Consider the following 10,777-nt stretch of genomic DNA (forward strand, 5'->3'; position numbering starts at 1 on the left):
CTGTTGGGTGAGGGAGGCACAAAACCCTCTTTTCTTCCCTCCTAAGAATATTTTTCTCGTTGCCGACTTTTGGACCCCTTTTGCTTAGAGGCATCGCCGGTGGTTGCCCGTGAGCAGTGTCCTCGTGGGCTGGGAGGCCTGCCTGAGTGTGGGCTGCGCACAGCTGTCACTGTGAGTGTGAAATGCAATAGAGAGTCTGCCGGCCGCCCGCCAACATGAACGCATCTGCAGCTTCCTCTGGTGGGAGACGGTCAAAGCTGGAAAAAAAGTATTTATTACAAACTATGATAACAGGAATTAAGAACCATCCACGCTCTCCCTCAGTCATAAAAATCAATGGTTTCGTTTGCTGTGTTTGCTGCCAACGTCTGTCCGTATGCAGAACTCATTTTTATAGTTACAGCGGTAAGGTGGATATTTCATGAGCTTTTCTCTGCCCAGTAAATCCTATTTTTCCTGTCACTTGAAAGTTGCTGGAATTATTTCAGTGGCTATAGGACAGGTCTTTGAGTGGAAGCATGATGATTGACTCACCTATTTCCTACTGTTGGACAGGCAGTTGTTCCCAGGTTTCTGGTGATCGTGGATTGAGTGCAACTGAGTGCCAACCCCTCCCAGGCCCACGGGCCAGCAGCGGCTGCCAAGGGCTTTGAACACTCCCTTTGCAGGGGGTCTGCAAAGAGCCTTGCTGCCTTCAGCCTGCTACCCACAGAATTTGAGGAAGGCTCTGCTCCTTCCTGCCCACAAGACACCCGCTGAGTGGCTGTATCTTACACCTGGGCTTTTGTACTGGTTTCCAGTCCCCTGACGGGGAGCCTGGCCCCAGTCCCTGTGGTCAGCTCTTGCACCCTCACTAATGCTGCTGTGGTGGATATGCTGGGATGGCCACTCAGACCCCTTTAAGAAATGCAGCTCGTAGTACCCCGGCTGCCGGGAGCGTTACCTGCAGACATTGCAGGAACTGCAATGCTCCACTGCAGACAGCGGCCTTGCCAAAGCCACGGGCCCTTCCCTGGGCCTCCTCCATGACGGGGGCAGGGATCTATAAAGGCCTTGTCGGCTCCACGCAACCCCGGCAACTCTGAAGGGCCATCCCAGCCTCAGAGCTGAGGCCTCCATCGGGACTCCATCAGAGCCCAACTTCTCCCTCTGCCCAGTTCCGCCTCCTTCCCTCCCCTTCCTTCCATGGGTGGTGGTCCCAAGAACACACCCTAGTAAACCTTCTATATGCTAATCTCTGTCTCAGAGACAGCTTCCTAAAAAATCCAACCTGTGACACCTCCTGGTCCCTACCGCCTGGGCTCCACCCTTCCCACAGCAGCCAGCCCCTGTCAGGGATGCTGATGCAGGTGGGATGTCTCCCCTTCCCTGAGCCGCTGCCTGGGATCTGAGCTACACTCAGGTCATCACTGACCCCTGGTAAGGTCAGTTTCCAGCTCTTCCTCTAAGATTGTTTTCAACTCTTCTCTCCCCTCTTAAACCTCTGCAAAGAATTACAGAATTCTGGTGACTGGGTGATTAGAATATGCAGCGAGGCTCCCAACCTTCCTTCTCTCCCATCCATGTCTTCCTCTCCTCCCCCATTGCTATTCTGTAGGAGCCCCCATTGTCTGTTCCCTGCTTAGACTGTGGCCACATCCCCCTAACTGACCTCCCTGTCTGCTCTTGTCCCTCTGATGTGCTTTTCCACACCCCCGCCTGAGGGAGCATTCCAAAACTCACATATATGCGTGTCATTCCCTAGCTTAAAGCCTTCAGTGCCTCTTTATAACCTTATAGGACAAAGCATAGACTCTTAGGTGAACCCCGGAGGCTCTGTGACGTGCACCCACCTGCCTCCGGGCACCTGTAGTCCTGGCTTCCCTCCTGCAGGCTTCCAGGTTTTGCTCAGTCTATTCCCTCTGCCTGGAATGCTGTTTACAGCCTTCTTCACCTGGTTAACTCTTGCTCATCCTTCTGGATGCAGCTCAGTTGTGATCCTTTTCAGGATTCCTTTTTCTGAACCTCTGAGTAGGGCCAAGAGGTCCTCCATGGAAGGTCTCATGACCCCCAGTGCTTACCACTTATCTTTAGTATTGAAATGAGTGTTCACTTCTCTGTCTCATTCAATGAACAGTGAGTCCTTTGAAAGCAGTGAGCAAGTTTTTTCTTTTTTTTTTTTAAATAAATTTATTTTATTTAATTATTTTTTGGCTGCATTGGGTCTTTGTTGCTGCACACGGGCTTTCTCTAGTTGCGGTGAGCGGGGGCTACTCTTTGTTGCGCTGCATGGGCTTCTCATTGCGGTGGCTTCCCTTGTTGCAGAGCACGGGCTCTAGGCACGCGGGCTTTAGTAGTTGTGGCGCACGGGCTCAGTAGTTGTGGCTCACGGGATCTAGAGCACAGGCTCAGTAGTTGTGGCGCACGGACTTAGTTGCTCCGCAGCATGTGGGATCCTCCCAGACCAGGGCTCGAACCCATGTCCCTTGCATTGGCAGGAGGATTCTTAACCACTGCACCACCAGGGAAGTCCCAGTGAGCAAGTCTTATTCACACCTGTATTTCCAACACCTGAGTGCCTGGCACGACGTAGGCACTCAGTAAAGGACTGAGCTTGACACTCTTGATTGATTGTGCTGCATTGGTTTTCAAAGTATTATATCAATTTAAATTGTTACAAGCAATGTGCAAATGAACTAATTTCAGTATAACTTCACCAGAATTGCGTATTATTGGTTTTAAATTTAATGGCTGTAAAACACCTTACGTTGTTTTGATTGCAGTTTGAAAAATAGATACTAGGATTAAAATTGTTGATTAATAGCATCTCTTCTTGTACGGATTATATTTTCCTGTCTTTTACCCTTTGCATTATAACCTACACACTGATGTTAGTCTTTTAGAATCATCAACACTGAAGTGGGCTTGTCCAAATGTGAATATGAGTATGGCTGTATGATTTTGAGATAGCAGTTCCCTGTCTTTAAAATGTGAGGTTTCTTTACCTTCCTCCTGACTGGAATCACTTGGTAGCTTTTCAAAAAAGGCTTACATCCACTGATTTGGGCTGTCCCAATGGAACTGGAATTTTTTAAAGGCTCTGGGTGACGTTTGTGCAGCCAGAATCCACAGGCTGACTTTGGGAATCCCTGGCCTCCCAGCTCTGCAGTCTGCAAGCTTCTGCTGGGCCTATGTATCTGTTGGGCCCAGGGGAAAAGGAGAAAGGGGGGATCTAGTGCTACGTTCTGATACCGAAGGCACCTCAGAGAGTGAAGAGCATTCTTACTCCATGCGGCTGCAAAGGGAGAACCAGCTTGAAGGGGTGGAAGCTCCACAGAGGCAGAGTTGGCTCAGCACATGCGGAAACTCGCTACAGCCCCACGCGGTGCAACACAGGAGCGGCCTGCCTCACGGGCTGTGAGAGGGTCAGTGCAACGATGCTGGATGCTGGACCCAGACGCTCCCACAGAGCAAGCCCTCCTTACGTGGAAGCTTCCCTCTAGAGGCAGGGGAGTGGTGTTTATGCCCTGGGGTCTGGGAGACGGTGTCTCGGCCCTGCTTCCTGTTAGCTGTGTGACTTCAGGCAAGTTACTGCACCTGTCTAAGCCTCGGGTACTTCATCTGTAAGATGGGAATGCTACCAGTTCCTGTCTCACTAAGGTTTTTTTTCCCCTAAATAACAGCTTTACTGAGATACAGATCACATACCACACAATTCAACTATTTAGGGCAAACCGTTCAATGGTTTTTAGTGTGTTCACAGAATTGTACCGTCCCCACCTCACTGACTGATTTTGAAGATAAAAGGAGACCCTGCAGGGGAAACATTTAGCACAGTGCCCGATACATAGTTTGTGCTTGATAAACACTGCGTATTAGTGTGCTTGATTGGTTCCTTATCCGTGGTGACAGATCCAGGGCGACAACCGCATGGGCCTATTGTAGGGGACACGCAGGCACCAGGGAGGGAAGAGAGGGCCCGACTGAGGGAGCTTCCAGTCTCTTCTACCTTGTGGATTGGCGTGTCTGTAATGATAATTGCTAAGGTACAAGCGTGTGTAAGTCATGTAAAATTCCTTAATCTCCGCATTACCTCTGTGAGCTAGGCTTTTAATCCTCATTTATTCCCATTCTTCAGAGGTGAAAAGTGAGGCTTAGAGAGGCCCTGGCTTTTCCAAAATCAAGATTTCATGATCTCTTTAATACAGGGCAGGTAAATAAGTCTGACTATTTGCCCCCCACTTTTTTGTTTTTTTGGACACCATGTAAGTTCGGAAACCATTGCAGCTTCCCAGAAAAGATAAGACCAGGTAGAAACAAATCCAAAAAGAACAGAATTGGACTTTACGTGATGAGCGGTGAGCAGCCATCTCCCTTCTCTCTGCACTTTCTCCTTCCTCCCCCTTCTCCTTGATCTTCTCACGTACGGTACGGGGCGAGGAGACACACCAGACAGCGATCAGAGGCCCAGAGGGGCCTCCTTAATGAGAGAACCACAGGTCCAGGAAATGAGGGGGCGGCTCTCCAAACTCACTGTGCGCTTGGACCCTTTGGTGTGCGTTTGCTTTGTGGGCTTTAAAATCCCAGTGCTTGGGACTTCCCTGGTGGTCCAGTGGTTAAGACTCCACGCTCCCAATGCAGGGGGCCTGGGTTCGATCCCTGGTCAGGGAACTAGATCCCGCATGCCGCAACTAAAGATCCTGCATGCGGCAACGAGGATCCCATGTGCCACAACTAAGACCCAGGGCAGCCAAATAAATAAATAAATATTTTTTAAAAATCCCAATGCTCAAGGGAGTCCCTGCCACCCAGTTTTCCCCAGGTGGGTTTGAATCCGTTCCCGCCTCACGGGATGCACTGACGTCCCTCTACACGTGCTCTCTCCTCCCTGCCCCACACCCATCCCGGCTGAAGCAGGGAGTGGGCCTCTCCTCCTGGTAGGGGGGTGGGCTCAGCGTTGCGTCAGCCTCCTTGTTAGAGTAGGGAAGGGGCACCCAGCCTGGGTCCCTGCGACCCCCTACTGTTCCCTGAGATGTGCCTCTGCCCCATGCCTCCCCGTCCCTGTATCAGGATGCCCGCTTCCGGCAGTGGTTTTACTCTTCCTGAGTTTCCCTAAACCTTGATGGATTCCCTATGATTGGCCTGTGTTCTGGTTCTCCTGCTACGTTCCTGTGCGGAGGCCTCCCTGCTTGTAAGGCTGCCTTCCTGTCTCCCGGCTCCAGTCCCCTTGGCCTGACCTCCAGGGCCAACAGTGGACCCACCTTCGGGTTGGGCATTGTCCTTTTTGTTTATGATTAAATCCCCGAGACCCAGCCTTATGCCTGGCACATAGTAGGAGCTGAATACATATTTATTAAACAGATAAATTGTAAACATTCAAGGGAAAGGATGTTACAGGAATGGGTGGTGATCGGTTAATTGTTTTCAAAGCCAGGATGATTTAAATAGCTTGTATTGTTTATTTTTACCAAAACCTAACCTGTTAGAGCAACCTAAGACTGATTTCCTTAGATTTTAAAAGGTGCCAGAGGACTTAATTTAACATGCTGAAACTCTTGAGATTTCAGAGCAGTTACCTTGGATGCTTTTGCTGTATAATCCCAAATCCTGTTCACAATTGTGCCATTTGGATTTGATGTGTATTCCTGCCCACTTGGGGATAAACTGCTTTTTAAATAATTCTTTGATAAAATGACTCCAGCCATCTTTGCTGTTCAAAACCCAAATCCACCCAGATATTTATTTATAAACACACTCTCTCATACAGTATGAAGGGATTCAGATTCTCTTTGGAAGTACTTCAACTCTAAGAATTCACTTTTTGAAAATGAAATTTTGTGGTTGTTCCCTATGGGGAGACCAGCCACTTTACTAATAAAGCAAAGGGGAATAATAATGGCATGAACTGCACATGAGGCCAACTTGAGAAGGTGGCCGAGGGTAGGAGGTTTTCCTCTTGGCCCTCCCTTTGCTGCTACCTGTTCTTGGGCCATCACTGAGGAAAGCCTTGGGGCCCCGTTCCGGGAAATTGGCTTGTGTTCCAGAACGCCTCCACTTGCTGTGAAGGAGCCATATCTACATGCTCTGGATGTTCACACGTTTTTCACATAGCCTCTGTTATGGACTGAATTGTGTTCCCCCCAAATTCATATGTTGAAGCTCCAACCCCCAATGTGACTGTATTTTGAGAGAGCGCCTATATGTAGGTAATGAAGGCTAAATGAGGCCAGAAAGGTGGGCTGTAATCTGATAGAACTGGTGTCCTTATGAGAAGAGGAAGACACACCAGAGTTCTCTCTGTGTAAGCACAGAGGAAAGGCCATGCGAGGACCCAGTGGCGGCGGGTGTCTACAGGCCAGGAAGAGAGTCCTCACCAGAAAGCGAATTTGCTGGCACCTTGATCATGGACTTCTAGCCTCCAGAACTGTGAGAAATAAACGTCTACTATTTAAGCCACTCAGTCTGTGGTATTTTGTTATGGCCGCTCAAGCAAACTAATGCAGCCTCCTCATGGGTTTTCTTTCTTTTCTCTCCCCAGGGACAGTGTATTAGTTAGTTTCCTAGGGCTACCGTAACAAATTACCATGCACTTCGTGGCTTAAAGCAACAGAAATTTATTCTCTTACAGTTTCAGGAACTAGAAGTCCGAAATCAAGGTGTTGGCAGGGTCACACGCCCTCGGATGTTTCTGGTGGGGAATCCTCCTTGCTGCTTCTGGCTTCTTGCGGCTCCAGGGATTCCTTGGCTGTGGCAGCATAACTCAAATCTACTTCTTCTCTCTGAGTCCTCTCCTGCCACTTGTCATTGGATTTAGAGGCCACCCAGATAATCCAGGAAAATCTTAGCTTGAAATCCATAACTTAATTACATCTGCAAAGACCCTTTTTCCAATAAAGGATGTGCTCACATGTTCTGGGGGTTAGGATTGAGACATGTGGTTTTCTTTTTTTAATTTAATTTTTATTTTATATTGGAGTATAGTTGATTTAGAATGTTGTGTTAGTTTCAGGTGTACAGCAAAGTGGTTCAGTTATACATATACATATATCCATTTTTTTTCAGATTCTTTTCTCACATAGGTTATTACAGAATACTGAGTAGCGCTCCCGGTACTATACAGTAGATCCTTGTTGATTTATCTATTTTATATATAGTAGTGTGTATATGTTAATCCCAAACTCCTAATTTATCTCTCCCCCTACCTTTCCCCTTTGGTAACCGTAAGTTTGTTTTTGAAGTCTGTGAGTCTGTTTCTGTTTTGTAAATAAGTTCATTTGTATCATTTTTTTTTAGCATCCACATATAAGTGATAGCATATGATATTTGTCTTTCTCTGTCTGACTTACTTCACTTAGTATGATAATCTCTAGGTTCATCCATGTTGCTGCAAATGGCATTATTTCATTCTTTTTTTATGGCTGAGTAATATTACATTGTATATATGTACCATATCTTCTTTATCCATTCCTCTGTTGATAGACATTTAGGTTGCTTCCATGTCTTGACTATTGTAAATAGTGCTGCAATGAACATTGGCGTGCATGTATTTTTTCAAATTATGGTTTTCTCTGGATATATGCCCAGGAGTGGGATTGCTGGATCATATGGTAGTTCTATTTTCAGTTTATTAAGGAACCTCCATACTGTTCTCCATAATGGTTGTACCAATTTACATTCCCACCAACAGTGTAGGAAATTTCCCTTTCTCCACACCCTCTTCAGTATTTAATGTTTGTAGACTTCTTTTTTTTTGGTTAATTTTTTTTTTAATAAGTACACTTTCCTTGTTGGTTTTACTTATTTTTTTAAATTAATTAATTAATTAATTATTGCCTTGTTGGGTCTTCATTGCTGTGCGCGGGCTTTCTCTAGTTGCGGTGAGCAGGGGCTACTCTTTGTTGCGCTGCGCGGGCTTCTCCTTGAGGTAAGCTTGTACTCTATTCTGTCTGCTTTTTGAGTCTGGAGAAGTAACACAAACAACAGTTAAAGACATGGATTCTGGAGCCAGTCTGTCTGGGTCTGAATCCTTGTTCTGCCAATTACTGTCTATGTGACATTGAGGAAGTAACTTCACCCTCTGGTCTCAGTTTCCCCGTTAGTAACATGGGAGTGATCGTCATAGTACCTACTTTATAGGGTGACTATGTGGATTTAATGAGTTATTATTTGTAAAGATTTTAGGACAGTGCCTGGTACATGGTGAGTGCTGTATGAGTGTTAAGTTAAAATGAAAACAAAACCCATCAAGATTCCTAGAGTTTCAAGACAGGGATAAGACACACCTCAGGGAACTCATGTTAAATGTAAAAGCCCCCAATGCAGTGCTTGGTTCAGCGTAGTGGTTCACCAACAAATGGTGACTATTATTTTTATTATATGTGGGGAGTTGAAGGTTGCCTTGATCTCTTCTCTGGCCCTTCTTTGGCAAAAACATTGCAGCTCAGGGCTCCAGGAAAGGAAGCCCTCAAATTTCTCACCCCAGTTGGCACAGAGAGGCAGAGTTGTCTTGGGTGATATTAAAGGAGGCAACTTTGTGTCACTCACACTTCCTGTTAAAGGAGGGTAGTGTGCTGGCATGTGACTGCAGAGGACCTCACGGGAGACACCTGTCTCTCCAAAGACCCTCACCTCCTTGTAGCACCAGGGCTAGCTCTCTTCAGCCAGATTTTCTTTAACTTCTTCCTCCAAAATGCACCCAGGATTTTGCAGAGTGTGAGTAAAGTAATTTACAGGGCACTGTGCACGAGACCATCCCCAGGTCACATGCGCCTTGACAGCTCACTGTGTGTCCCTGAGATTCTGGGATCTGGAGCGGAGCCCATGCATCTTGCCTGGCTTCAGGGGAGCAGAGATACACCGAGTTATCTTCTCAGCTATGCACTGATTGCTCTTCCATCACTGGGCTCTAAGCTTTGTAAGGGCTGGGCTCGGGTGGGGTGTTTGGTGACTGAATGTTTCCAGAACTGACTTGTGTGTGGGAAATTCCAGTGTGAAGGAGCAGGGCCAGCTTCGTGGGTGGGTGACCTTGTAGTTGCCCAGTTAGAGAGGCCCTGAGGTTGGCTTAATTCTCAGCTGTCCCTGGCTTGAAATTCGTAATCATTTTTGAATAAGGGCCCCCATGAATTCTGTGAGTCCCTGTGAAGGAGGCGTATTTACTTCAGAGTTCTCCAACCACAAGCCCTCAGGAGCTCCAAAAGCCTGGTTTGTCCTTTGGCTGGTGAATATCTAAAAAGATGTACAGAAGTTGAATATTTTTACTTGGTCACTGTTTTCTTCATTGTGTATGCTCTTGGCTTCATGATTAGAGAGCTTCCCCCTGCCTTCCCAAGACGATGTGTCTGCTGGTCTTTCTCATTAATTACTGGGTTTAATTTCATTTATCCACCAACCAGAGATTGCAGGTAAGCACTGCCTTTTGCCAGTCAGACAGTTATTGTTTTGCCCAAGAAAGGTAATAGTGGACTTCCCGGGTGGCGCAGTGGTTAAGAATCCGCCTGCCAATGCAGGGGACACGGGTTCAAGCCCTGGTCTGGGAAGATCCCACATGCCGTGGAGCAACTAAGCCCGTGTGCCACAACACTGAGCCTGCGCTCTAGAGCCCGCGAGCCACAACTACTGAGCCTGTGTGCTGCAACTACTGAAGCCCGTGCACCTAGAGCCCATGCTCTGCAATAAGAGAAGCCACTGCAATAAGAAGCCTGCGCACTGCAACAAAGAGTAGTCCCCGCTCACCGCAACTAGAGAAAGCCCACGCACAGCAACGAAGACCCAATGCAGCCAAAAATAAATAAATTAAATAAATAAATTTAAAAAAAGAAAGGTAATAGTACAGGCTTGCCCAGGTAGAAATAAGTGCACAGTCTGGCCTGTTGAGTGCTGGGGCTAGTGGAAGGATGGGCTGGATTGGATCATTCAAAGCAGGGACTAACCTAGAAGGTCGAGTCCCGGGATCCAGAAGCGACTAGTCCTCCTTCCTGGCATTGCCCTCTGGGACACAGAGAGACTCGTTGAATTAGGGGATGGTGTTTGGAGGCAGAGGGGCCTGTTTTGAATACCAACATCTCCAGGATGCACACTTTCTAGGAACTTGAGCATCAGAGAGTGAGCAAGAGGCAAGGTCTCTATGGTCACAGAGCTGGGAGCCTAGGGGATGGAGCAGATGCAGGGAAACCACATAAAAGCACAGACAGGTAATTACCAGCACTGCTGTGTGTTATGATAGGACACTGCAGGGGGTTGCGTGTGTTTAACAGGGAGAGAGGATCAGGGGGCAAAGAGGCGTCCAGGAGGAATTGATGTTTGAAGGAGGAGTTTATCAGGCAAAGGGATGGGAATGGGGCAGGGGAGGGAAGAGCACGTGCAAAGCCCCTGAGATGGGAGGGAGCACGGGGCACTGGAGAAATTGACAACAACCGTGTGGAATGGAGGAAATCAGGGGTGAGAGGTGATCAGTGAGACGGGACAGGGAGGTGAGGGTGCAAAGCAGAGGTTAAGATTTTGGTCTCAGTCCTTAGAACAAGAAGTCATTGAAACCATTGAGAGAATTTAACTTCATGTTGTTAAAAACCGGTCAGTCTGACTTATGGAAGCAGGCTGGATGGGACAGAGCGGGGAAGGGGCCCGGTTAGGAGGCTGTGCTTCTGGCTCAGGCAAGAGCTAAGGGAAGCCTCGACTTGTTGGTGCATCAGTGAAAACAATCTGAGGGATATTTAAGAAGGAAAAGAATGGGCCTTGGTGACGGCTTGTTACGCGGGGACCTGTGAAGACTGGTAACACTCCTCACCTCTGGGGAAGCAAG

The sequence above is a fragment of the Balaenoptera borealis genome, assembly GCF_965194805.1.
Source record: "Balaenoptera borealis genome assembly, chromosome: 8".
NCBI classification, from domain to species: domain Eukaryota; kingdom Metazoa; phylum Chordata; class Mammalia; order Artiodactyla; family Balaenopteridae; genus Balaenoptera; species Balaenoptera borealis.